Genomic DNA, 27,416 nt, shown 5'->3' on the forward strand with positions numbered 1-27,416 from the left:
CAATGGTATGACTCCTTTCAATCATAAGACAGAATAATCCTCTGTCACTTCAATCTCTTCTTGTTAGGTATTAGGTCACAGAATTATTACAGACACCAGGACAGGGGACGTGATCAAATATGGGGCACCAGAGTTCGTGTTAAAGTCAGACCCCATTCTCCACTCAACTGTGAAGAGCGTCCTATCCATTGGCTAGATCTGGGTAGGGGTTCGAAGTTTACTGCATGTATTGTCCTTGGCAGGTGCCATAGTTTGCGCCGGACACCTGGCCCCAGATCTGCCCATCTTAATGTTCTTCTAATAGGTTCCTAGGACCCTCTGGTTCCTTCTATTTCCACATTCTCCCCTGCTTCTCTCACCTAGAGACTCAATAGGATATCCTCTCCTCTTACTGTCCTGGCGAGTGAATACTTTCATTGGTTATGCCCCTCGGGCTAGTGTCCAGATATAAGTGAGTATACTTTGTACAATTCAACACGGAATTTTACAACATTCTGGGCCACTACATAGAATGCATGGTGGCACCACAGGATGGGTGTCCAGCAATCCCCAGTGTTGGATGTCTGTCGTTTTACATCTGCAGCCCCTTCATGAGAAAGAATGGAAACCTGGTGCTTGAGAGAATGCAGCTCCAGCACGGGGGAAGCTGGGATTTGACAGAGTCTCTGGTCAGAGAAGGGCTAAGAAAGCCAGCTCAGCACTGCAAGACCTGCAAGCACATGGAGACAGAGGCTCTGAGCAAATCTGGGCAGAATGGCCATTCACTCACACAGTTACTATGGGGAACAGTCCCCTGAGGATGGAGAAAAGAGCAGATGCTCCCAGGAGTCTCTGCCCCTAACACATTGTGCTCTGCCTTCAAAGAGATGTATTGCGACTTATCCACACTCTTCACCTAACTTTTTTGAACTGTTGCCTCCAAAACCAAGGGTCACAGACATTGAAGGCAAGCACTCAGCTAATAACAAAAAATACCAACCCAAGCTAAAGGATTCACGGTGCACAGAGGTGAGATAGGAAGCAAGGTACAGTTACTGTTGGAGCAGGCACAAGGGGCCAAGCATGGCAAGCTGCCCATTGTGATTCAGTGAGTGAAGTGAGGCCATGCCTCTGTGACATCACAGGGTAAACCCCTGCTTCAGGAAGAGCAGTGGTCTTAGGGAGAGGACAACTCAGAGTCCACCAAGGAGGGCAAGAACTCACAGCAATCCCATGTGCCTGCCTACCTTAGGACTTCTGGGATGAACCCTGAAGAGGCATGTGCCCTAAGAAGAGGAGGTATTGGCCTGGGCCTATCCCTAACCCTGAGAGGCCTGGGCCCTAAGAAGAAGGGTGGGCCTGGGCCTCTCCCACTCCCTGAAGAGGCCTGGGCCCTAAGAAGAGGATGTGTGGGCCTGGGCCTATCCCCAACCCTGAAGAGGCCTGGGCCCTAAGAAGAGGATGTGAGGGCCTGGGCCTATCCCCAACCCTGAAGCGGCCTGGGCCCTAAGAAGAGGATGTGTGGGCCTGGGCCTCTCCCCAAACCTGAAGTGGCCTGGGCCCTAAGTAGAAGCGGTGTGCGCCTGGGCCTTGTCCCAAGCATGAAAAAGCCTGGGTCCTTGGAATAGGAGGTGTGGGCCTGGACCTTTCCCCAACTCTGAAGAGCCCTAGGCCCTAAGAAGGTGATGATGAAGAGGTGTGGGCTTGGGCCTATTCACAACCCTGTAGAGGCCTGGGCCCTAAGAAGACGATGTGTGGGCCTGGGCCTATCCCCAACCATGATGTGGCCTGGGCCCACAGAAGAAGAGATGTGGGTCTGGGCCTCACCCCAACCCTAAACAGGCGTGGGACCTAAGAAGAGGGTGTTATGGGCCTGGGCCTCTCCCCATCCCTGAAGAGGCCTAGGCCCTAAGAAAACAATCTGTGGGCCAGGGACTCTCCCCAACCCTGAAGAAGCCTGGGACCTAAAAAGGGGATGTGTGGGCCTGGGACTGTTCCCATCCCTGAAGAGGCCTGCGTCCTAGGTATAGCCCATGTGGGCCTGGGCCTATCTCAAACTGTGAAAGGGCCTGGGACCTAAGAAGAGGATGTGTGAGCCTGGGCCTGTCTCCAACCATGAAGAGGCCTGGGCCATATGAATAGGTGGTGTGGGCCTCGGCCTGTCCACAACCCTGTAAAAAGCCTGGGCCCATAGAAGAGGAGGTATGGGGCCCAGGCTTATCCCCAATCCTGAATAGGCCTTGGCTCCAAGAATATGGGGTATTGGACTGGGCTGATCCACAACCCCGAAGAGGCCTAGGCTCAATGAAGTTGAGGTGTTGGTTTGGGCCTATCACCAACGCTGAAAAGACCTGGGCCCTATGACGTGGTGTTGGCATTGGCCTATCGAAATGCATTACTAGGCCTAGGCCTGAGGAAGAATGATGGGCCTGAGCCAAACTTGAATCATGAGGCTTTGACCCAAGGACGATTTTTGGACCGGGGCCTATCTACAACTTTGAATAGATTTGGGCCCTAAGAAGTAAGCACTGGCCTATTGGGATCCTTTAAGTGGCCTAGGCCAGAGGCTATTTCTAATTATGAGGCCCAAAGAAAATGTGTTGTCCTGGCTGTATCCCCAACCCTGAAGGGGCATATGTCCAAAGAAGAAGATTTGAAGTCTGGGTCTACCCCTAATTCTGAAGAGGCTTCGGCCAAAGAAGAGGTGTGGGTCTCGGCCTATTGAAAATCAGGAAGAGGACTGGACCTTAAGAAAAAGAGATGTTGGTCTGCACTAATCCATTCCCTAAAGAGGCCTGAAGCAAAGAGTACAAATGTGAGCCTAAGCCAATCCTGCGAAAGAAAGAGGCCTTAGACAATCAATATGGTGTCTCCGGAAAGCCTGGCTCTGAAGTGTTGATCTTAAACGTGTGTGTGTGTGTGTGTGTGTGTGTGTGTGTGTGTGTGTGTGTGTGTCTGTCTCTCTCTCTGTGTTTGGGTGTGTGTGTATGCATGTCTGTGTTTTTCTGTGTATGTGTGTGTTTGGGTTTGTGTGTGTGTGTATGTATGTGTGTGTGTGTGTGTGTGTCTGTGTGTCTGTGTGTCTGTGTGTGTGTCTATGTATGTGTCTGTATCCATGCCCACTGACTAGACATCGATGCCTTGGATTCCTTCTGTCCTTGCCAGAACCTACGGAGAAGGATCCCAGATCGTAACAGCTTTTCTACACAACTCTTAGAAGTCCTGAAGTTTATCATCTTTCATTATCTTTCTGGTACACGGCTTGTCCTAGCTCTGTATATAATTTTAAATAAATGAAGTCTCATTGGCTAACAGGATTATCCTGAAATGCTTAATTTAACCCTTTCCTTCTATTTCTCAGTGATCTCTTCACTCTCTGAAGTCCTTAGGAACAGGCTGACATGGTTACACACAACCAGCAAGTGTAGGAGGCTCCATGTGGAGACCAAGATCTGTGCTCAGAGTTTGTCCTCCATAGCAGTGTGTCTCTGTCCATGGGTTGTATCTTTGCCCTTTGTTACAGTCTTAGAAATCAGACCAGATCAAATGACCCAAATCCTGACAGAAGACAAGGACGTATCCTGAAATCATAGGTGCCTGAGGGAAACCCTCAAACACAATGATCCTGACACGAGACAACAGCCTTTGAGTTGCTGGTCATTGGGGTACCAAAGACCCCCAAACAATAAGATTGATGCTGCCACCTTTGATGAATCCTGTGATCTCACCACCAAGGTCCAATTACAGAACATACCAAGCACATGGGACATGGGACTCAGAGATGTGGGCTGGATGGGACACTAAAACCTCTTCCCTGAGGCCTAGCTTTCATAATCCTGACAGGTGCCATGGAGTCTACCAAGGGAGAGACCTGACTGTGTTACTGTCAACCAGAAATCATCGACCTGGCAGGTGTCTTAAAGGCTGCACAAGGGGCACTCCTACCTGGTGACAGATGGGCTATGTCATGGGACTTGTTTATAGTTTGTTCAACAGGAGCAGAATCCTGCCTGGTGCTAGAATCCTAGGCAAATACCCACGGCCCCTGACTCCTGGACCTTATGGCAGAACCTACTACTGACAATTTACAGACCCAGCTTTTCCATATTTATCCTAATAGTCACAGGGCCAACTGTCTCCTACAAACCACATGGAAGCTGACTCGAGCAACCACAACAATATGGCTGTCCAAGTTAGACAAGGACAACAGCAAGGGAAATGCTAGTGTGGGTGGGAAAACATGACATGACTCATCCTGAGACAGGGACAATCCTGTGTAGATGAGGAACCTCACAGGGACTCATCCAGGGACAAAGACCTATAAGCAAGTAAGCACTGCTGAGAGAGGGAGAGTTCATTGTCTGCACAGAGGATCCCATAGCTGGTTATCCAATACCTACCATAGAGACCTGAAAACCTAACACTTGCAAGCATAATATCGCAGAGAGGGAAATGTTGGCTGATTTCAAGTTTTGATTTTAGGCCATTATCTTGGGCCTAACAGACCAAGATGACTAAAAGATGGGATATGATAAGAGTGCCCCTTTCTTATTTATATGTGGGTGATTATAAGATATTCTTTTTAAATCATTGATCCACATGATTGTCATGACTGAAAACCTACACTTGTAGGCATAACATTGCAGATAGAAATTTATGTGGCTATCTTTAAATGTGTATCAATAATAAAACAACATGTATAAATTTGAAGGAGGGTGAAGATAAATGAGAAAAGTAGAGCCTAAAGGAGGAGAGTGAAAATGGTCTGATTTCATTTTCCTTTTAAAAAATTGTAAACAAGATTGTTGAGACTATTTAATGAAAGTCTTTGGCTGGGTCAGATACTCAAGACTCTGACACTGATGTAGCAAACGTTTCTGTCTTTATTTGTGACACGCTTGCCTCCTCCCCCACATCTCTCTTCTCACAAGGAGTCATGATAAAAACATCATATCATCATGCTGTATCTGACAGTTCTCTGGTGACAGGCAGAGCTACCTTCAAACTAAATCAGCTGACATCCAGGGTTTACTGCTCTACCCTCTCTACAACCCCCATGCCACCCACACATTTCCTCAAGCCCCATCCCTATTCTAAACTACACCCCACTGTGCTGCCTTCACTGAAGAGCAGATGACAGGCACGCTCAGCCTCTTCCTGGATCCACAGAACCCATGTCTGCCTTTGTTTCACATTATTACAGGGCATTGAAAACCAGGGATTATCTTATAAATGTCTTAAAATTTCCATTTCTATCACCTAAGGTACTATTTTCCCACAACTTATATACACATAATATTTTTGGACTGTATATCCATATTAAATCATTTTCAAGTTTTATGCAAATCATGTAGTTAATTGGTCCATGTCAAGACAAAACTATTGAAATGTATGTCATTCACTGAGAAGAAACCAAAGAAAAAAGCAGTGCTGCCTTCATCAAGAATTCGTCTATACTACTTTATGATATATGCCAACCAGATCATGGGGGGCAGAATCAGAAGAGACTTTTTAACATGAAGTTTCAACACTTCCAATATTTCAATCTCTATTTTCTCCTTTTCTAATATTTGCTTGGATTATGTGACCCAGTACTGCTACACAGGCAGTCCTGGCCTTGAACTCACATCATTCCTCTTGTCTCTGTACCCCAAGTGATGAGATGCAGGGACCACCACACCTGGCTCTATTCCTAAAATCTACACAGAGAGCTACTTCTTCAGGTGGAAGCACATTAACACACAAAGCTACCATTCTTGACACTTGACCTCAATGTAGAGGCTGCTGGAACATTCTGTGATGACAAGGGGTATCAGGAATAAGTAGGATGTGCATCAGGAGCCAAGGTTTTCTGCCCATCTCCCTAAACATCACACTGGGAAATGATACTTGTGTTGGACACTGAAGACGAGAATGGTCAAACAACAATAGTCACTAAAATTCCATATAACAGCCTGCCACAGCTGTTTGTTATAAAAGAGTGTTTGTTTTTCTTAGTTTCTGTCTTAAGCCAGGTTCCACAGCAATAATTGAAACTCTTTTTATATTTGTTTAGAAACGAGCTTCACAAGACAATCTTGAGCAATTTAATTTTTTTTTTTTTGATAATGGTATTTTCTAGACAGGGTCACTCTTGTAGCCTTGGCTGTCCTGGACTGGCTTTCTAGACCAGGGTGGTTAAGAACTCAATGAGATCCCCCTGCCTCTGCCTCCGGAGTGCTGGGATTAAAGGCATGCGTCACCATACCGGGCTTAAGTGTGTTCTTAAATCTCTATATTATCCTGATTCCTTTTCTGCCTCAATCCCCAAGTTACTTGCTTTTTACTTCTTTCTCTGCTCCAGCTGAATCTTCTTCACCTCTCCTGCACCTCTGCCTGGGGCTGAATCTCATGCTGAATCCCCTACTTCCTCTTCTGACTCCTCCACCCCTGGCTGGCAGGAAGTCCAGCCCTATTCTCTTCCCTGCTCATCGATTGGCTGTAAGCTGCTTTATTGACATATCAGAGAGACAGGTGGGGAGCAGAGCATACAGCACATTCAGACAGGAAATTATCAGAACAAGGTTTGCAACCAGATATGGAGAAGGGTGGGTACAGATATCAGCATTTGAATTACACAAGAACTCAATGCCACAACAGCCAACACAAATTAGTAGCTTCTAAGGTTATGCCTGTTCTAGAAAATGCCCCATAATTCATTCTATAAAACTCATCCCTTTACCTGTATTTTCCATAACTATACTGATTCTAAAAGGAAGAGAGGCCTCTATTTGTTATTTTGCAGATGTCATTGGCAAAGGCATATGATTGGCTTATTAATAAGACTAGCCTGTGTTGGTTCTCTCCTCTCACTGAGCCAAGGATGTCTCAGGTGAACTAGTACATGGGTGAACACCACACATTTGTGGAATATAGTCCTATATAGTCTTTTAAGGCCAACATGGTGCAGAGAAGCAAAATCGACTCTTGTAAAAATTAAAGAATTGAGTCACATGACTTTTTTTTCATGATTCTTTTAGGTGCCAGGGTACTTTATCTATAAGGTATTTACTCCCAAGCACAGAAAGAAAATGAAATGGCAATTAAGACTATCTTTTTCACAAAGATGATAAAAATAGTTGTGAAAAGCCTAATTTTAAGCCACAGGGCAACATTCACATTTCCTGAAGAAAAAGAGAATGATTGAAAAACATAAGTGAATTAGCTGAGCCTCACCCATCATCTGCCTTTGTTGCCAAAATCTTCTAAATCAATGCACATACAGCTGAATTCAGTTAGGGTTGCTTTCTCAAACCTTTCTTTAAAAGAAAGACGTTTTCATAAGAAATTGAACAGCATTAAACACAGACCATTTAAATGATACATTTTACCTATTTAAGAATTTCCTACACAAATATATTGAATTTTGATAATATTCTCATTTATTTCTCCAAGATACTCACTGATCTCACACTCAACCAACACAATGTGGTGTCCTCTTTTTTAATCACCTACCTCACAAATATTTCAAGTCCAAATTCTCATGTGTGTGGAGCCATCCACCAAGTTTTACTCAATCTGCCAGGCATGAGCACCTTAGGGAAAACTGACTCCTCCTCCTCTAGGGTCCCCAACTGCCAACAGCCTCTCAGATGGGGTGGGGGCAGGGAGCCCCTGTCCCTCCAGGCCTGAGCACTCAGTGCCTCACTCTCTCAGAGTGAGACTAGGTGCAGCAGGGCAGGCATGTCCAGGAGACACTTTATTCCAAACTCCCTGACTGACCCCTGGAACTTAAAACCTTTCCACCCTCTTGCAGATGGTCTCTGAGACTGAGTGGAAGATAGAATATAATCTGCCATAGATGCCTGGGATATATGAGTTGGTTGTCTGAGAAAAACAGTATGATTGACAAACTGTCAGCCAATTTCATGAAGAGGGAGAGAGAGAAAGAAGTCCATACTAACACAATTAGAGACAAAAATGAGTACATAGATCCAGGGCAGCGGTGTCTGCTGTGGTGCTGCCTGCTGCCCCCTGTCCCCTGTGCCATGGATCTGCACAGTGGATTGTTTGCAACCTTTCCTTAGCCTGTGACAGGTCCCCTCCCCATGCCTCCCACCCCTGCAGGGCTCTGCATTGTGTGTGCCTGAGCTTGCATCTTTTGTAAGGTGGGGAGTCTCTGTACCCAAGAGAATAGGGCCATGAGCCTAGCACCTGTCAGGAGCCCAGTGCAGCAAAGTCTCACATGCAGGAAGGGGATGGGGGAATAGAGGCCTCCTGGGGTGGGCATGGTGAGAGAGCAGCTTGAAGCTACTGCTTTCCCACCCTGGACTGGTTTCTGACTTGCTTCCTGAATTGCTGTTGTGGTTATTGTAAAAGCCGGTTTGCAAAGCTAAAAAATAAAAATAAAAATAAGAAAGAAAATGGGTACATAATAGTGGACATTATGGAAACCCAGAGAATCCTAAGACATATGTTAAAAACCTTTCCACAAAATTGGAAGATCTTAAAGAAATCACCATTTTTGGGATACATACCACATTCCAAAGTAAAATCAACATCAGATAAGGAATTAAAACAGACCATTACAATGGAAGGAAATAGAAGCAATCACAAAAAGACTCTAAGCCACACACAGCAAAATCAAAAACAACAACCAACCAACCAACCAATCAAATCCCAGAAAACGTTATTTTGGCACAGCAGTCTACCATACTTTTCAAGTGATAATGCCAATCCTCCACAATTTATCTCAGAAAATAGAAACAGAAGGCGCATTGGTCAATCCAGTCTATGAGGCCATCTTATCCTTTTGTCTACATCACTAAAACCCAACAAAGGGAGTAAATTACAAAATTATTGCCCTTATGAACAGAGACACAATATACTCAGCATAATGCTCGTCAACCACATCAAAGAGACAATAAAAAAGATCATCCACAGATATCAAGTAGGCCTTACCCCAGAGATGTGGGGACGGTTCAATCTATGAAAATCAAAAGTGCAATTCACCACCTTAGCAAACTGAAAGGAGAAAAGCACATGAGCGGCTCATTACTTTAGATGCTAAAAAGGCCTTTGGCAAATGCAAAACTCCTTCAGGATAAAAGTCCCATGGATGTTAGGGATAGAGGAAGAAACCTCAACACAATAGAAACCTTACACTCAGGTGTACACACGTGTGACATACAGCACGTGCATATCACATGCACAAATGCAATGTTTAAATACAACTTGGAGATGTGTTTCAGGTGTAGACGCTTATGTGGCATGCATGAGGCCCCTATTTAATCCTCAACACTACTAAAATATGTATAATAATGAAATGGAACAAATGTCTGCATTAAAATGCAGCTAAGATGACTTAGTGATGACACTATGTAGTGGACTGGAGGTTTCCAGTTGACACATTCAGAGATGTTTTCAATCTTAGTCCTTTCAGTTTCAAAACCCTAACCTAAACCAGAGAACAATCATCAATGATTTTAACAAATCCTCACATTGAGCTTTCTTTTCTCTTTATCCTGCGTGCTCCCTTTTTCTTCCAGCTTCAAATGAGCAGAATTTTGCTGTGTTTCTACAGTGTCTTTCTGCAACTTCCTGGGCACTTTTCCATGCCTCCTCTCCCAGTGACCTTACTGATGTGTGTTGCATGCTACACCACTCACAGGCTGCCCTCCTGACAGCAAGGGCTTCAGTGTCCCTTACAGTAACAGTCCAGAGACAAACAGATCACTTCAAAAGGAGAGTAATTTTCACTATTCACTAATAGTGCATTTGAAAACATGACATTAAGGACTACATTTAGTATCACATAAAACTGTTTTATTTCATGATTTCAGAGAAGTGAGTGGTTAAAAGGATGTGGGGAAATTCACGTTTCAGACAATTCTGAGCTACATCAAATTAAACAACCTTCTCTCCAATGGAACAACCTCCTCTTTTGGATGCTCTTACTCAAATTAGCATCATTATTGCACATTTAACTAAATGTTTCTGTGCTGTGCCTTCCAAGGCACTAGTATTCATCAAAAGTAGTGCAAAAATGCTGGTCCAATTCTTTAAGTAACGAGGACAGATGAATTCAATGCCACATTCTTGTTCCTTTAATTATCCAACTTTGCTTTACGCCTTCTCCTGTACCTTCAGTCGCAAATCCACTAAGCTTAGCTCCACTACATAGAAACAGTCAATGTAGAAACAGCTTGAATATGTGCCTATCTATCTTTTAGCTATTTTTAACTCACACATAAAACCTTTAAAAATTAATGGACACCATTTCTTGTCATTACAACTCATTGTATACTGGACATCCCACAGATGGCTCATATCCAAAATATATAAAGAACTTAAGAAACTAAACCCCAACAAACCAAACAAAGGAATTAAGAATGGTGTACAAATATAAATAGAAAACTATAAATGGCCAAGAAACTTTAAGGAAATGTTCAACATCCTTAGTCATGAAGGAAATGCAAAAATAAGTGACTGAGATTCACCTTAAACCCTGTAGAATGGCTAAGATCATGAACTACAAGATGAGCAGAGCAAAAGACAAAATAGAGAGTGAGGAAATGATCAGCCAAGACTTGGCCCAACTTGAGACCCAGCCCATAGGAGAGAGCCAACCCCTTGCACCATTAACAATACTCTGCCCTGTTTACAGACAGTGGCCTAATGTAACAATTCTCTGAGAGGCCCCACCCAGAACCTGATCAAATCAGATGCTGAGACTCACAGCCAAGCATCAGGCAGAGCTGGAAAAATCCTGTGGAAGAGGACAAGGGAAGGATGGAAGGAACAGCGTGAACAATAACAGTGTAAAGACAAACAGAGTCAACCGATTTAGTTCCATGGGGAATTAAAGAGACAGAAGCACCAACCAAAGAGCATGCACAGACTGAACCTAGGCCTCCTACACATGTGTACCCCATGGGCAGTGTGATCTTCATGTGGGTCCCCTAGAAAGTTGTAGGGTGCTGTCTGTGACATGGACTCTGCTGCCTGCTTTAGATTACTTCACCCACATCAAGATTCCTTGCCTGGGCAGTGGATGTGGAGGAGAAAATCCTTATCAGTTTAATGTGTTGGGGTAGGTGGGTGAGATGAGGATTTCCTTTTGTGAGGACAAGTGAAGGTTAAAAGGAAGAGGGTGGGAGGTAGGGACCAGAAGGAGAGGAGGGAGGGGGCTATAATCAGTAGGTGAGGAGAATATAGAATTAAACAAGAGAACTCAAGCTACAGCACATGCTGGCAAGGATGTGGAGAAAGTGGAACACTTCCCCATTGCTGGTGAGAGGCCAAACTTGTATAAGCACTTTGGAAATCAATCTAGTGGTTCCTCAGAATTGAGAAGACTTCTACCTTAATACCCAGCGGTGCCACTCCTGGCCATATACTCAAAGGATTCTCCACCAAACTATAAAGACACTTGCTCAGCTGTGTTCATAGCAGCATTATTAGTAATAGCCAGAAACTGGAGACAACCTAGATGACCCTCAGTGGAAAAATGGATAAAGAAACCATGGTCCATTTACACAATGGAATACTACTGAGCTATTAGAAACACGGTCATCATGAAATTTGCAGGCAAATTAATGCAAGAAGAAAAGACCATCCTGAGTGAGGTAACCTAGACCCAGAAGCAAAAACTTGGTAGATACTCACTTCTAAGTGGATTTAGCCATAAAGCACAGGATAACTATGGTAAAATCCACAGACCAAAAATGCTAAATAACATCGAGAACCTAATGTGGGAAGCTTGCCTGTTTTTTAAATTTTAATTTTATGTGCATTGTGTTTTGCTTGCATGTAGTCTGTGTGAAGGTGTGGGTGGTGAGAATTGAACCCAGGTCCTCTGAAAGAGCAGCCAGTGCTCTTAACCCCTAGAACCATCTCCAGCCCAGGAAATAGAATAGATATCAGGGGTAAATAAAGGGAGGAGACTTGGTAGTGGAGGGTTGGGGAGGAGAGCAGGAGGTATCAAGTTGGGGGAGGACAGAGGGAAAAGGTACTGGGTAAGAGTCCTGGAATCTGGGCAGGGCATTTCTATGGGACAAGCTAAAAACCTAGGACCATGGGAATTCCCAGGAATTAGGAGGGAAACCCTAGCTGAGACCCTAGCATTGGGTGATATGGAACCTGAGATGGCCATCTACTTTAACCAGAAAGACTTCGAAGAGACGGATTGAGGCACCAACCGAGCCACAAACCTTCAACCCACAATTTGCCCTGCTTGTAGGATGTACAGGAAAACAAACCAAGGGAATGGCCAGCCAGTGACTGGCCCATCTTGGGACCCATGCCACCAGAGAGAGCCCACCCCTGACAGTATGAATTATTGATATTCTGCTATACTTTCGACAGGTGCCTAGCATAGTTGTTTTTTGAGAGACTTTATCTAGCAACTGATGGAAAAACAGATACAAAATTCCACAGGCAAACATTAAGTGATGCTGGGGAATCCTTTGGAAGAGGGGGAGGAAGGAGTGAAGGAGACAGTGGGGTCAAGGACACCACAAGGAAACCTACAGAATCAACTGCCCTGGGTATATAGGGGCCCACAGAGCCTGAACAACCAATCAGAGCATGTGTGGGAGAGACCTCTGCACATGGGTAAGAGTCATACAGCTTGGTCTTCAAGTTGTGCCTCTAACATAAGAGTAGGGGCTGTTTCTGACTCTATCACCTGCCTGTGTCTCCCTTTTCCCTGAGATGCCTTGCCCAGGCACAATAGGAGAGTCCTACTGTAACTTGAAATGACAAGGCAGGTTGATTTCCATGGGAGGCCTCACCTTGTGTGAGGAGAAAGGGAGGATGGAAGGATGGGGTGGTGGGGAGTTGAGAGGGAGTTACTGGAAGGGGAGGAAGGAGGGGAAGGTGCACTTGGAATGTAAAGTGAATTTACACGTACGTACGTATGTATGTACGTACATATATAATGCCCCTTAAGGAAGTAAAGGATAGTTTTAATCAATACAACCTGGAATTATCAGAGGAGAAAGACCTTTAATTGAGACATTACCACAACGTCTGTGACAATATTTTCTTAACTGGTTACTGATGTGGGAGGACCCAATACACTGGGGGTGGAGCCTAAGCTGGTAAATGGCCCTGGGTTGTATAAAGAAGCAAGCTGAGCAAGCCAGTAGGCAGCTTTCCTCCATGGCTCCTGCCTCTGCTCCACACCTAGGCTGGTTTTGTTCTATCTTTTGTCAAAGCAACAAAAAGCAAACCTTTAAAGAAAATGACCAGTATGTTATGGACAGCAACCCCACAGTGCCAGAGACACAAGAAGTCCTAGCCTAACTTAGAGCTATTCAGTACCATTTGCCGTACTCTGCCTCCACCTGTGTCCTTTGGTATTCATCAGCTTGATTTAAAGGCCTTGTTAACACAGAAGCTAGACTTGCTCCCCAGGGATTCTGATTCAGTAGGTCTTAAGTCCTGACAAGATTCTCAATTGCATCATGTTGCACATGGACCCTGAGGTTGCTGCTGCATGAACCCCACTGTTATGTGGGATTTAGTACCTCAAAAGAAAACAAAGGAGGAGAAGGAGGAGGGGAGGGGGGAAGAGAGAGAGAGAGAGAGAGAGAGAGAGAGAGAGAGAGAGAGAGAGAAGAGAAGAGAAGGAAAAGAAAAAGAAAAGAAAAGAAAAGAAAAGAAAAAAGAGACTGGCAATAACAGCAAGACCCATCCTTACCTGGCTTGCATAGCCAGCTTTATGGGAATGGGCTGGGATATAAGACAGGGCAGAGAGTGAAAGGATAAGAAAATAACCAGTCCTGGACCAAAAAGTAGGTATCCTTCCTGGAGCGGGCTCCTTCCCCTTGTGTGTACATCCTGCCTCAGAGGCTGTCTGCAGACACACCAAAGCCCCATTGTCCTCACCCCAAGTGAGAGGATGACTCTGTTGTGCTCTTGGTGTCCCTCATCCCTTTTTTAGTCATAGTGAATGTTGGCCACGGTGAGAGTTAATATTGTTAGTCATTTTTTGCCACATTTGAAGTAAGCTTTATTCAATACTGGCCAGGATGATGGACACTGGTCCATAGCCAGTATTCCCAGAAAATGGCACCAAATTACGTTAGCCAGAGGCTTATATAGGCAAACCCACAAGGCTACTTACTTCCTGCCTTTGTCCAGTCAGAGGTAAGCACACATTCTGATGTATTTCCTGCCTGCCTACCACCCACCTGTCTCAGGTTATGTGTGACCAAGCATACCCTGTGCAGTTAGGGCAACCAAGCTTGTTTATGGAAGCAAAAACACATGGCATATTATCTTACATGGACAACAGCCACCCACCCCCAAGCATTCCAGGAAGTTATCTGTCCTTGGGCAAACGGGGCTTATAGGTAGGAGGCATTTCTGTTTTTACAGATCTCATAAGCACAGTAATTGAAACTTAAAACAGAAACTTTACCCATCACATCCCCCATTGAGTTGTATCCTGAATCAAAGCCTTCACTTTGTGGTAGGAACCTGTTTTTATGGGGGAGCTAATAACCATCAGCTTATTGGAACCCAGATGAGAATTCATGGACCTAGTTAAGGCATTAATGATGCAAGGCCAATTGTAATTAGCTGAAACAGATGGGCCAAAGGCCCTGCCATGGCTGACAGAAGAGTTACTATCCAAGAGGAAGCCCAAAGTGAGAAGGAGAGCTAGTCATTTATCATTTTATCTCAGGTGGGTGTGTTTAAGTATAGACAAATTTTCTCTAATGGTTTCTGAGTGGTTTGCATAGAAATAACAATTTTCTCCCAAAACCACACAATAACCTCCTTGTTCTTCATAGAGCAGGTCAAGTGACCTATGATATTGTAGAACTATTACAGCTAATGAATTTACCATTTGATAGCTCTAGGTCTATTTGGTTTTAACTGGTACCTCTCTGGCATGTCAATAGGCATTACAGGCAGCCATTTTGTTCCCTAGGCTGGGGAATTTTCTTTTGACCTAACATTCCAGCCTGTTGAGGATAAAGGGTAATATACTCTCTTCTGTAACTTCCTGCTGAATGTCATTGTCAGGACCCAGGAAGGCTGGGATGCTAGTCACAGGGCAGAGGGGATTCAGGCGACCAGGCATTCGTCAGGAGCATCTGGTTGGCTGACTCAGGTGAAGAGACAGTGAGCAATCCCATCAGCTGGACTGTTCACATCAACTTTCAACAGCTTTAGGGCTTGGGGACTGTGGCAGTTTGTAATCTGCAGCGATGTCTGCATGTGGTCTGTAGCTGAGTGGAAATCAGGGGAGGCCTGTATAGGCACTTGCTGTCTTTCTCTGCAAGGCAGTTCGCTTAGATAGCGAAAGTGAAGGCACTCCTCAGAGCCTTAGACTGTCTCAGGGTGTGCACCTCCCAAGGCACCTCTTCAGCCTCGGAGTCCCCGAGTAAAGGTCCACTTTTAGGTTTGTGCGGGTGGTCTGATCTCCATGGTGACCTCCAGGAAATGTTAATCCCACCGGGTGAGAATAAAACCACTACCACAATTTTTTGAGCCAAATTTGAAGGAAGCTTTATGAAATACTGGCCAGGACGATGGGCACTGGCCAGATCCCTACCTGGGACTCCCAGCATATGGCCTGACTGTCATCCTGTAGGACCTAGATTCACTCAGGAGAAGCCTCTGGCCATGACGGTGTAAATGGCCTAGATTAGGTTGAGACGGGAAGACCCACTCTAACTGTGGTTGGTATTTTTCTGTGGGCTGGAGTCTTGGGCGGAATCAAATGAGTTAGGTGAGCTGGGCACCAGCGTTCATCTCCTGATGCGATGGGACCAGCTGCCTCCTGCTCCAGGCTCTGTGCCTTCCCACAGCTGCCACATCTTCCCTGCCGCAGTGGAATGACGCCTTTGAATCATAAGCCAGAATAATCCTGTCTCACTTCAGTCTCTTCTTGTTATTTGGTCACAGAATTATCACAGACACCAGGACTTGGAGCTGCTCAGCCTGGGGGTCGCCCCAACCCTGCCCTAGCTGGTAACCAGAAGCTGACCAGGGGAGGCAAGCAGCTCTGTGGTGTAACTCAGGGTATGTTCCAGGGCAGTTGAACAGAAGTGGGCCTCCTACTGAGATATCCTGGGGCATCCTGGCTCTTCCTGTGCTGTTCGCAGACACTCTTTTCCTCTCTTCCTAACAAGTCTCATCCTGTCAAATGAGTTGTTTCAGGCCCTGCTCACTGGATGCCCCATTGTGTGAGACAGGATCTTTGAAGAGTATGACCCAGGTTCTCGTCCACAGAAGATGCCTAGTTCTGCTCGATACTGGTCACCCATGTGTTTTCAGTGAAGAACTGACACTGGATTCATTGGTGGTATTAATGACAGGGGATGCAAATGCTAGCTGGGAAACCTCCAGGGGAGGCACAGAAGTTCCTCTCACCAGGAAGCAAGCCCTGGGAGTTGAGTTTAAAGGTAAGGGCTGGGGTCCCATCCGATTGTATGGCTTTGGCCATGGTCTTTACCATTCTGAGCTTCTGTTTCTGATCTCTGACCAGAGGTGAACAGAAGAGCCAACCATGGACATTTCTCCTGGGAGTGGCCTGGACTGCTGGGCTGAGGATGTTTTGGGTATGAAGAGCAGACCCCTACATGGGCTGCAGAGAGGCTGTGTCCAAGGCCATTGGGAATGTGAGGAGTCCATCCTGCCCAACTGTGCAGCTGGGTCTCTGGGAAGAGGAGGCAGGAGCCCTGAGGTGGTCTTCCTCTTCTTCTGGTCTTGGAGATGCTCTGGGGGCTGCTCAGCTGCCACTCCCTGCTGAAACAGCCATGACCTCTGCCCTGCAGCAGATGCTTGGTGAGCTGCAGCACGCTGTCTTCTTTCCTTTAGGCAGGATATCTTCCGTTGTTAGAAGTTTCTAGCAGCATCAAGGAGAGCCACCTTGGAGCAGACTCTGTTTCTGGCAAGCCATAAGCGAGGATGCGAGTCCCCACTGCTGCTCTTGGACTCAGCAGCATCTCGCAGCTGCTTCTGCTCATGCGTTCCATATTCCACTTCATAGTAACCATCATGACCTGAGCACAGCCGGGGCGGGGCCGTGGGTGGAGGAAGGAGCTGCAATGTTACTGGTGAGGGGTTGAATGGATCCTCCCCTGGCACCTGGAGAAATGCTAGGGGACTGACAGGGTCCCCCAAGATTAGCATGTGGATCCAAGAGGACCATGGCAGAAGCCTTGGCAAGGAAGACTCCTGAGGAGGGCGGCATGGAGGTGCACTAGGTGTCCTGAGAATTGAGAGAGGAAGTGCCGGATGTGCAGTGTTCCATGTTCAGGAATAGCTGCACACTGACCACCTGAGCACCAGACTCAGATTGATGACAGTTTATTGAACGATGAACAAGAACTGACACATCAGGGCCACAGCTGGGATTCAGGAATCAGACTGTGATGCTGGTCTATTTCTCAGGCAGGCTTTTGATAAGAAACACTGTAACCATGTAACAACCAGGTAACCATGTGGGAATCAAGGGGAAGGGCAGTGTTACATCATTTTGATTAGTTAGGAGAAGAAGAATCAATTATGTTCCAAGCACAATGTATCCGGGCAGCTGATTGGCTAGGATATTGGCTTGGTATTTTTCTGTTCTTCACTGTTCCGGGAGAAAGGAACAGAGCAGGGTATTATGGTTTTGTTTAAGCAGAACATTAATCATTAATTCAAGCAGGACTTTCAACATGTATTGAATTATGTAAGGAAAGGGTTTTGCAAGCTCCCAGGCAGGTAGAGCCCTAGAACCTGAACTTAATTTCACTTTATGATCAAAAAGGAGATTTAAAGGCAAAATGACTCTGAAATTTTGAAAGGGACATCAGGTGTTAACAGAGGAGCCACAGGTATGCTAGGAACTAAAGCAGGTTTCAACAGAGGGGCTACAAAGTTTCCTCAGGGTACAATGTGCAGAAGTGACTGGATCAGCACACTATGACTTTCTCCAGGGCTGCTCTGGCCCCAGGAGGGTAGGCAGGCCACATGAGTCCCAGGACTGGGAGAGACTACAGTTCATGCTGTCAGGGTGGGATGGCCTGGCTATGGCTTCCTTCAGCTCTGGTCAGGTGGTCCCATTGTTAGCTGCAGGCTGAGGCTCATGCTTTTTCTTTTCCTTCATACAGTGCTGGTGGATTTGGTGGGGGCATATTACCTCTAAAATGGCATCTGAGCATTTGGGAAAATGACAGCTGTCAGGTGGTCACTTTCACCCCCTCCCTACTGCCTTGAACTGCCCATGAGAAGAATCTCTGGCCTCTAATGTAGGGCATGGCACCTTCATTCCAGAGGAGCCCTCCCTGCACAAGGGGACTGGAAAGCCACAGAGATGCTGGAAGAACTGGATCCAACCGGTCTTGCTGACTTTCACGCACAGCTCAACAAGGTCCCCTGTTTCTTTCAGTTTCCTCCTGATGGCTCCCTGGGCACATGACGCTCATATGAAACAGGTCTGTGTGCTTTTATCTCTTTAGCTTGCCTTCTGTTGTAGGGTTTCCCCCATGGCCCCGTGGTGGGTGAGGAGAAGAGCTTGTTGCCAACACTCTGCCCCACTGTGCCCTGTTGTCTTGCTTGTGGATGTCCTGGGTGGACGCTGATGTGTCTGCCACTGTCTTCACTGGGTCCCTCATGAGAAGACATCTTTCTTCTCACACCACCCCATGCCATGAGCCCTGCCATGGCTTCTTTGGGCTCAGGAGCCCTGGTGGGCTCTGTGTTGTGATAGAGTCCCAATCTGAGGCACTTACAACTTGTCAGGATCTCCCCATTTTGCAAATAAAAGCATCTCTTTCACCTTCTCCTTCTCCTTCTTCCTCTTCTTCTTATTAGGTATTTTGAGACAGGGTTTCTCGTGTAATCCTGGCTCTCCTGAAATGCACTCTGCAGACCAGAGATTCGCTTGTTTAATGGGCATGGGGAATAAGGTGTGCGCCACTCCTGGCCAGCAAAGCTTCTATATAGTAAAAGATTGTTAAAATATATGGAATGATTCAGGTCAAAGAAAAGAATTGCAATGGAAATCATATATATTCATCAACATGTAACTCTGAGAACATTACAATAAAACATTTGAAGTATAAATGAAATAGTAATTAGAGGAAAAATAAGCTGTAAATGCTTTCATTAGAAAAGAAGAAAAATGAGGACTCCAAAAGTGAAAAGCTCAGTTAAGGCCAGCCTGGTGGTGCACATCTGTGCCACAGAACTCCAGTGACTGAGAGTGGCAGCAGGGGTAAATGCCAGGCCTGCCTGGGCCAGTAGCTAGAATTCTTATCAACACAACAATTACAACAAACAAACAGAAAATCCAATTTAATTTAGCAAAAGCAGGCAGAAAGTACAGCTCAGAGTCTGAACACTAATGCTTGCCCTGGGTTTCAAACTCCAGCACTAGAGGAAAAAAAGTAAAATATGAAATTGGAAATAAAAAAGATGCAATAAAAAATTAAAAAATGAATGAGATACAGATTAGAGAAACCTCAAAGAGATTAAATGCAATCAAAACCACTTCTTTAAAAGACACAGCAGACAGCCTCTGATGGGGGAGAAGGAGAGAAAGGAGCAGGGCAAGGCGCACACACACAGACAGCTTTGGGAAGCAAAGGTGGGCATGGCTGTGGATACAGGATGCTTTTATAAACATCACAGAACTCTATGGACAGATCATCAGACAATTTTACATTTATATGAAACAGGCAATTTTCTAGACATTTGTAAAAATTCTTATAGTAGACCTAGTCTAACTATACACTGAACTACAATTACCCAGAGTATTTGAATTTTTTGTAGAAAAATATAATCTTTATTCCTACAACCTCATTAAATGGCCTTTGTGTACAGTTGCAGTGTGGGAAAAACACTTCCTAAGTCAGGCAACGAGACTCCCAAAACCTGAAAACAAAGCAGGACAGTACCATGGAGACAAACTAGGCCAGTCTCATTTAGGATTGTAATTACAAACTCTCCGGTAACACGTTAGCAAATTAAATTCAGAAATATATTTACGGGTTGCCATACCCAAGGTGTCCCTCACTCATAGAACGATGGCTCAAACTCAGAATGATGCTTAAAAGAAGCCATGGAGCTACTTTGCTAAGTAAGTGCTTGATTTGCTGGCACGAGGAATTTAGTTTTGATCCCTAGAGACCTTAGAAAAATACCAGACATGACACAGGTAGATCCCCAGGGCTGGCAGTTCAGTCAGCCTAGCCTAGTAGGTGAGCTCCATCCAATGAGAGCTTGTCTCCAAAAAACGAAAAACAGTAGTTAGTTCTCTGGCTTCCTGCAGGGAATGAAAAAATAAACCAAACAAAACTGGACAGATCTTTCCTGGCCACTTCTGTTGCTCTTACATATTGCACAGGTCTCCAGTACAGAAATGTCCCTTCACTCACGGTGGGGCCTTCTGATAAATCCATCGCAGGAGACTGCAGGCTCAGCATGTGTAACACACCATAACTGTGGTCCCCTATGGAGCAGCAGGCTGACTGCAGGCTGTGGCTTGTTGCTGCTGTCCAGCAGGAGAGACTCTGCCATGTGTACCTTAATCCAGAAAAGCTCAAAGTTCGGCCTTAGAAGTTGTTCCTGGATTTATATTAACCACTGTACCATAGTCACATGGAAAACTTGTATCTAGGGCCACAAAGTCAACGGCTATTTGCATATTTTCCATGCCATTTGTGACGATTTAAACCTCATACTGCATCATAAAGAGCCCCTCCTCTGTCTTTTCCTTCTGTGTGGTTGTTCTGAAGTAGTTTGCTCCCACATCCCAGAGTTCTTTCTTGATATGTATGATCCAGACAGCTGTCATTGTCTAGGAAGGCTTTGACTAAAGACACCCTGAAAATCATTACACGTCTATTCTCCTTGGTTAACCACTTTCATTTCCCCTGGAGCATTTTCCTCTAAAGTCCTTTATGTTGGCCAACCGTCCTGTTTTTACAAAACAAACAAATAAATAAACACCTCAGAAAATCAACTTACAAGGAAAAGAGGTTTGTTTGGCCACAGTTTGGGAAGCTCTGCTGCAGAGTCATTTGGCTATTTTTGCATTGGGCCTGTGGTAAAGAGAATCTTGACAGGTGAAAAACAAACAGCAAGCACAGCAAACAACATTGTTCAGCTGGTGAATGGAGGGGCAGTGGGGGACCAAGAGGATGAAAATGGGCTGAGGCTGTACTGTCCCCTCTAAGGGCATACCGGGCCTCCTCGAGGAATAGGAGCTTTCTTTCTCACACCTGCCACCTCCCACCAACACCATCACCTGGGGACCACTCTTCTACACATGTCCTTTGGACTAGACTGTAGCCCTGGCCTGTTTGTTTGCTGTGTGCCTGCCCATCATCTCCTCTACAACTCTGAGCTCCAAAATGTGGAGCCAGGACCTCCACTGTCCAAGGCAGCATCTGATGCCAAGGGGACATGTGCTGTCTGCTATCTGACCCTACTTTATTGGACATTATTCAGGATGACTCAGGGGTTTGATAACATGAGAAAACCAGACCTATTACATTGTCAAGCATACTGAATTTTTGGAGACACTATTTAATAATTGGTTAAACTGCAGTGTAGATATTTAATTAAAGACATTAACTTTATTGTTACTGTTTTCTTTTAACAACTTGGAGTGGAAACAGTCTGTAGTTTTCATAATTTTATAGGATCCCAAAATCAGTAGGTGCTCTGCTGTGATTTTTTTATTTTTTAAACAGAGCTGTCTGAGCGTGATGTCATTTCTGTTCTTGCATTCACATGATGGATTTGTTTTCCTTTTCTTTTTTTTTCAGAGTTGTAGATCGACCCATTGTCTCACACTTGCTAGGATGGTAGGGAAATATTCTACCACCCTGCTGTACCCCCAGTTTAAAGTGCAAGTTGTCTGGGACTCTTCTTGAGTGGGCTAGGAGGGTACAGAAATAGCATGGGCCAAAAGGCACAGGGAAGCTGGTATTTGAAGAGCACAGTGCCCTCTAGTGCACATTTTGAGAATGGACCTGGGAGAAAAACAAGGCTACTTTGTGAGTATGAAGGAGACAGCAGGTCAGAGGCCCATGTGGGTGCTCTGTAAATATTTGCTGAATGAGTTGATATGTCCACTCACAAGGTCCTTGGTGTGCCCTGGAGAGGGGAATCATCAACACACAGTTGAGTTGGTGAAACTTGCCCAGTGTGTGCAAAACCCTGGGTTCTGTCCCCACCCCCGTAATCTCAGCACTTGGGAGATGACACAGAAGAGTCCCAAGCTCAAGATCAACCTAACTGATTGTCTCTAAGAGAAAAAGTGGAGCTTGATGGCTAGGGTGTTGGAGACAGGCAGTTACGTTAGAAATTCGTTTGCTTTCTGGTTTCCAAAGGAATTAAGAGAAGGAAGGAGATGGGGACCCTGTAAATCGAGCAACAGAAAAACCAGTCACCAGTGTGTACTCATAAAAGCCCCAAATCTTTAGAAGCAGGAGATATAGCTCAGAGGCAGAGAACTGGTCTAGCATGTGTGAGGCACTGGGTTCAAGTCTCAGAATCTCAAGACAGACAAACAGACAGGCATTCCATCAGATCGACAAAAACTCGAAAGAAAAAGAAACATTTTAAACATCTAGGTGGCTGTAGGATGAGATGATGCACCAATTCCCGTGGATTCCTTGGCTGCCCTCAAAAGGTGAGAGCCTATGGGACGCCAAGGGATGCCAATGACAAGCAGACACGTTGTCATGGGCTGCCCTCATGGATAGGCAGTGTTGAGAATAGAGAAGTTATTGGGAAACGTGGACACCACCTACATTTTCTATATTATGAGATTATTAACTTTTCTTGGTTATAAATCTGTTGTTCTTATGTTTTCATTCACAATATGTACTGGTTAAATGGGAGATGCTCTGAAATTATGTTGGTGTGGGTGATGCTGGGGACAATGCGATGATGTTTTGGTAGTTTGGGAGGTGACTGACAGGTCACTGTGGGCTCATTAGATCCTCTTGGATCTTGTCCCACCTTAGAGAATCTCCATAGTAAACTAAAGCATGTATGTATGACCCACTTTTCCTTTTGAATAATTCCCCTTTAATATTCTTGAAAAAAACCTACAGAGAGGAAATGTGGGGTGATTTGAAGTTTTGATTTTAGGCCATTTTCTTGGGTGTGAAACACCAAGATGGCTAAAAGATGGGGGATAGGATAAGAAGGCCCTTTTCTTAGTTATCTGTGGGTGAATATAAAATATTCCTTCTAAATCATTGATCCACATGATTGTCATGACTGACCTATTCGAAGGGTGAGTCCACCTTTCTGTGTTTACTGGAAAGGAGGAGAGATTTTCTAAATACCAGCAAAGATAGTTTTTATCAAAGGGTCCCTGGAGAGTTGTGTGGGAACACTTTTTAAAAACAGCCTTTCAAATTTTTTTTTATCAATTTAGGATGACAGCAATGTTGAGAACAAAGAATAAACTTTCCTTACATGCCCATGCACCCTCTCCATTACAGCATCCCTCACGAACCTGGTCCAGGAATCTTCATGGTCACACTGTTGCCACCAGAGATCTACAGCAGAGTTCACTCTTGCTGTGTATCTTCTGTGGGCTTTGACAAGGCTACACTATGCTCATCTGAAGGACAGCTCTGAAAATATTCAAGGTATGATCATTTATTTCTTACTCCCAAAGACTTGCTTTTGCCTGGATTCAGACTCAGAAGTAGAAAAGAGCTCGTGTTGGTGTTCAAGAATACCCTGAACTGATCCCTCAGACACCAGACTTAGAATGATGAAAGTTTACTGAACACTGACCAGTCAGGGACACAAAGTGGACTCAGGAGCCAAACTGTGACCCTGAGCCATTTCCTCTTTGTTTTTGTTTTTGTTTTTGTTTTTTTGAGACAAGATTTCTCTGTGTAGCCTTAGCTGTTCTAGACTGACTTTGTAGACCAGACTGGCCTCTAACTCACAGCAAATCGCCTGCCTTTGCCTCCCTCCACAGTGATGACATTAAAGGCGTGGGCTACTATGCCTGACTCACTGAGCCAGTTCTTAGGCAGGCTTTTTCTAAGAAAAACTGTAACCCGGTTGAAACCAGATAACCAGATGTGGGAAGCAAGGGGAGGGCAGCGTTGCACCATTTTGATCAGCTAAACAAAGCAGTTTAAGATGGTTGGCTAAGATATAGGGTAGGGGAGCTCAGGACATTCCAGTTCCTGACCATCCAGGAGAAACGAACATGGCAGGATAGTGTGGTTTTGTTTAAGTAGAACATAGAACATCCTTTCAAGCAACATTCAACAAGTATTGACTTGTGTGTAAAAGGCTATTCAAGTCCTCAGGCAGGCAAAGCCTAAGAACTTGAACTTCATTTAAGCTTAGGATAAAAATGGAGACTTCAAAACACAATGACTGTGGCTATGCTAAACAGGAAGGCCTAGATATGTCTGGAAATGGCTCAAAGTTGGTGTGCCTGAACTGTCTCCATGAGGACAGCCCACTTCTCTTGGCAGTCTGTTCCTGGGGATTTCATTGGCTTCTTTCATTCTCGTGGCTATAAGTTTAGCATGTTCTGCAGCCTCCTCCTTATTTCTATTAGTGTGTTGTTTCCCCAGCCGCTGTGTTGTTGTTTGTGTGGCAGGACATGCGGAGTCACCAGAGGCTGAATCTTGGGGACTTTGATTCTGGGCTTCTCACCTTCTTCATTAAAGGGCTTTCTGACAGCCCATCAGCCATCTTCCTTAGAGCTACGGAAGAGCTTTAGGATGCTGCAGGCTCTTTGGACCCTAATTGCCAGAGCACGGTAGGATCTGCTGGTCCAGGAATACCCTTCTCTCCTTCTCTCTACACCAGCACCATTATCATCATGACAACCACCATCATCAATATCATTATTAGTTTTTGTTATTATTTGCAATAACCAAAAGGAGTGTACTCAGATTGGGATCCACTGTTTTTGGTTGGTTTGTTTGTTTGTTTTTGTTTTAAATAAAATCTCAATCATTCTATTTACCAATGAAGACTCAGGAGCCAGATGCTGGGGTGAAACCCTGTCAGCTCTGAGAGGCAGAGAAAGCACCCAGTTGACCTTCCCCCTCATCCAGTGTCTCTCCCAGAAACTTCCCCTTCTCTACTCCATCTCAAAAACCCATAAAACTGAATGTCCCTCCCTTTTACTTCCTGTGCATCTCTCTATTCTGTCCTCCTGACTTCCTCCTACTCCCTATGGGTTCTCCCATGTTCACTCACTGGCAACTGGATGCTTGCTCCACCTCTTCATCTAAGGCTTCCTTTATTCAATCCTGTTTGAAATATTCAGCAAAAAGCTTTTGGATTAAAAGTGTGTGCCAAGGTTAACCTCACCACAACTAGACACACTGTTTTTTTAAGTAAGTAACACAATCTCAGAATTCACAGGGCAATCTAATATCCTGCAACATGTCCCCTTTCTTGTCTGAATAAAGAGGAAAGATTTTTTAGCTTTGACACCGTAAACCTCTTTAAACCGGAGAAGCTATTTCTGCCAAGCTTTCCCCAATATCCAGCTTGGTTGTATTTGGCAGTATTAGTATTATGTATCTTTGAGTTCACTGATAAATAGTAAGGGAAGGTATACACATGGATATGGTGATATTGTGGAAAACACAAGGGAAGTTCTTGAGGAAACAAACACATAGCATCGATAAGAAGCAGGACTCACATTCCAGGGTCAGATCCAAGGACACAGAGCAAGTGTGTCAGAGGTCGGCTCCCATAGTCACTGCAGAGCCATTCACAAGAGCCAAGAGATGGGAACCTGCAAGTGCCTGTCACTGTGGAATAGGAGGGACATGGAGCAGCCACACTGTGGGAAACTGCTCGGCCACCTCAACCTTCAGCTACAAAACAAGATGCAGTGATGGTGTTTGCAAGTACTGCACATGGTCTATGCCGACAGAGCAGTCACTTGTGCTTCTGGTGTGTCCTAGTGACGTCCCTACTGCTCCTGTTCACGTTCTGATGGCCATGATGCTTCATGGGGCAGTTTGAATGCAGGTGTGCAGACTACCATGGCCTCTTCTAGAAAATAAACTAAAACAACACCAGGTTCTACCAAGAGAGGATGATGGTTTGGGTAGAGTGGACATTTTCTCACAGTAATGAAGAATACAAGTATGTGTGCCCAAATATTGCAATATACAACCTGTGTTCCATCCTGGATAGCCAGCTAGAGCCACAGTGAACCTGTGCAGGAGACAGCACGTGCCGAGGCTCATGACACAAAAGCATCAACCCTTCACCTGCTGTAAAACCTGCCCTTCCACCAGGCACTCTAACTTCCCACAGTCTCTAAATTACACCAACAGAATCCTCATGTTTATGAGTCATGTTACAATGCAAACACACACACACACACACACACACACACACACACACACACACACACACACTGTGAGTATGTAATACTCTTGACTGCAGCTGGACTTTCTGTCTCGGAAAACAGAACCAGACTACTTCAAATTGAGGTTTAAAGCTTTTGACAATTCAACACGAAACTTTGCAACATTCTGGGCACTACAGGAATGCATAGCGGCACCTCAGGCTGGGTGTCTAGCAATCTCTAGTGTTGGATGTCTGTCATGTTTTACATCTTAAGCTCCTTCATGAGAAAGAATGGAAACCTGGTGCTTGAGAGAATGCAGCTCCAGCACGCGGGAAGCTTGGACTTGACAGAGTCTCTGGTCAGAGTAGGGCTGAGAAAGCCAGCTCAGCACTGCAAGTCCTGCAAGCACATGGAGACAGAGGCTCTGAGCAAATCTGGGCAGAATGGCCATTCACTCACACAGTTACTCTGGTGAACAGTCCCCTGAGGATGGAGAAAAGAAGCAGATGCTCCCAGGAGTCTCTGCCCCTAACATACTGGGCTCAGCCTTCAAAGAGATATATTGTGACTTATCCACTCTCTTCACCTAACATTTTTGAACTGCTGCCTCCAAAACCAAGGGTCACAGACATTGAAGGCAAGTACTCAGCTAATAACACAAAATACCAACCCAAGCTAAAGGATTCATGGTGCACAGAGGTGAGATAGGAAACAAGGTACAGTTACTGTTGGAGCAGGCACAAGGGGCCAAGGATGGCAAGCTGCCCATTGTGATTCAGTGAGTGAAGTGAGGCCAGGCCTCTGTGACATCACAGGGTAAACCCCTGCTTCAGGAAGCGCAGCTGTCCTAGGCAGAGGACAACTCACAGTCCACCAAGGAGGGCAGGGACTCACAGCAATCGCATGTGCCTGCCTACCTTAGGACGTCTGGGATGAACCCTGAAGAGGCCTGGGCCCTAATAAGAGGATGTATGGGCCTAGGCCTATCCCCAACCCTGAAGAGGCCTGGGCCCAAAGAAGAGGATGTGTGGGCCTGGGCCTCTCCCCAACCCTGAAGAGGCCTGGGCCCTAAGAAGAAAGTTTGTGGGCCTGGGCCTCTCCCCAGCCCTGAAGAAGCCTGGGCCCTCAGAAG

General features: G+C 45.3%; 1 long non-coding RNA gene across 1 annotated transcript; it reads left to right on the plus strand.

Annotated features, from left to right (window-relative positions):
* LOC311600554 lies at positions 1-27,416 on the plus strand. The gene is made up of 2 exons (XR_014780275.1): positions 1-1,762; positions 27,286-27,416. It is a non-coding gene; the product is annotated as an uncharacterized lncRNA (long non-coding RNA).

The sequence above is a fragment of the Acomys minous genome (genome assembly GCF_964271855.1).
Source record: "Acomys minous genome assembly, chromosome: 6".
Lineage (NCBI taxonomy): Eukaryota > Metazoa > Chordata > Mammalia > Rodentia > Muridae > Acomys > Acomys minous.